The 1,389-nt window shown below is 51.9% G+C and overlaps 1 pseudogene; it reads right to left on the reverse strand.

Annotated features, from left to right (window-relative positions):
• Positions 1-260: 260 nt before the first annotated feature.
• On the reverse strand, positions 261-740 carry LOC129087979 (60S ribosomal protein L29-like; annotated as a pseudogene).
• Between the last annotated feature and the right edge of the window lie 649 nt (positions 741-1,389).

A 1,389-nucleotide genomic window follows, 5' to 3' on the forward strand; every position in this document is an offset into this window, starting at 1 on the left:
ATGAAAGGCCTGGAGACTGTTCTGCATGTTGCTACAACAGAGTGGTTACTAAAGAAACAGCCCTACCCCTCTCTGCCCTTAAGGACCGTCAGGCTCCTCCCAGGCCGGCACCACTTTTCTATTTTATTTTTATTTTATTTTTTACAGGTCCTGCCTCAGGTTTATTTGTACAAAAAGCACAGGAGGACAGCAGCTCCATGGAGACAGCAGCCCAGGGGTCACACCAGTCCTTCCGTGCTCACAATGGCAGACAAGGACCTCTACTGTGAAGCCTTTGTGGGGACCTGGGAACCTTTGGGAGCCTGAGCCTGAGCCTAAGAGTGAGCCCCAGTCGCAACCGGGGGCTAGGTTTGAGCCTTGGCCTTGGCCTTGACCTTTGGCTGGCAGAGCCAAAGGCCCTTGGTGATGCGGGCACAAGCACACTTCCCAAGCTTGGGGTGAGCAACGTAGGTGAATCAGCTGAGCTTGTGGCTGCTGTCCTTTGGGATTTGGGGCTTGGCTTCCTTGGACTTTATGAGGTCCTTGATAGCCTCCGCATGTGCGCTCATGGCATTGACATTGTTGGCCTGCATCTTCTTCAGACCCTTCTTGTTATGCTTCTTGGCAAAGCACATGTTCCTTGGGAAATTGGGATTCACCCCCTTAAGAGAGTCATATCTTTGTGATCGGGGTTTCTTGATGCTGTTTCTGTGCCATTTGGGGGGCTGGTTGTGCGTGGCGGGATTCCTGAACATGGCCATCTCTGCATTGAGGCCTGTGGAAAGTGGCATCCCTTGCTTGAATAGCCCCTGTAACTCTACCCCTGGGCTCCTTCCTCTCCTTGGAGAGGAAGAAAGAGAAAGCACGTGCTCACAGGTCACAGAGACCCAAGGAGACCCTGCCGAAAACCTCCAAGGCTCCTGTCCTTTGTGGCCCTCGCCTCTCAGACCCAATCCCTCACTGACCAGCCTCTCCATTTTCCTCCTCCTTAACCCTTTTTGCAAGTACAGCTGCCAGAAAATGCCAAGATCCAGACTTTGGTTTAGCCCCACAGGATTGTCACAGATTCTGGGACATTTTTCAGGAGAGGAGTAAGAGCTACAGCTTGCTCATTGTACCAATAACCAAATGGCACTTGGCAGGCAACTCCTTGACCTCTGTCTGTGATCTCCGTCTCAGTCTGGTAGCCTGGACTCCGGGGGTTGAAGGAGGGGTATCAGCACTGATGTCAGATACCCTGGCTGTGTCTGCAAAAACTGTTTTTTTTTTATTACCCTCACCTACTGTTTCTCTTCCAAGCTCGCTCCCTCTCTCCCCCCGACCCTATAGACATTCCAACTCTCTTCACGTTTCCCATGAGGTCAAGCTGTCTAATACTTGCTTTTACCCCAAAGGGGCTATGGCCTTCCC

Source organism: Pteronotus mesoamericanus, unplaced genomic scaffold (genome assembly GCF_021234165.1).
Source record: "Pteronotus mesoamericanus isolate MK-2021 breed Mesoamerican mustached bat unplaced genomic scaffold, CSHL_Meso_final scaffold_54, whole genome shotgun sequence".
NCBI classification, from domain to species: domain Eukaryota; kingdom Metazoa; phylum Chordata; class Mammalia; order Chiroptera; family Mormoopidae; genus Pteronotus; species Pteronotus mesoamericanus.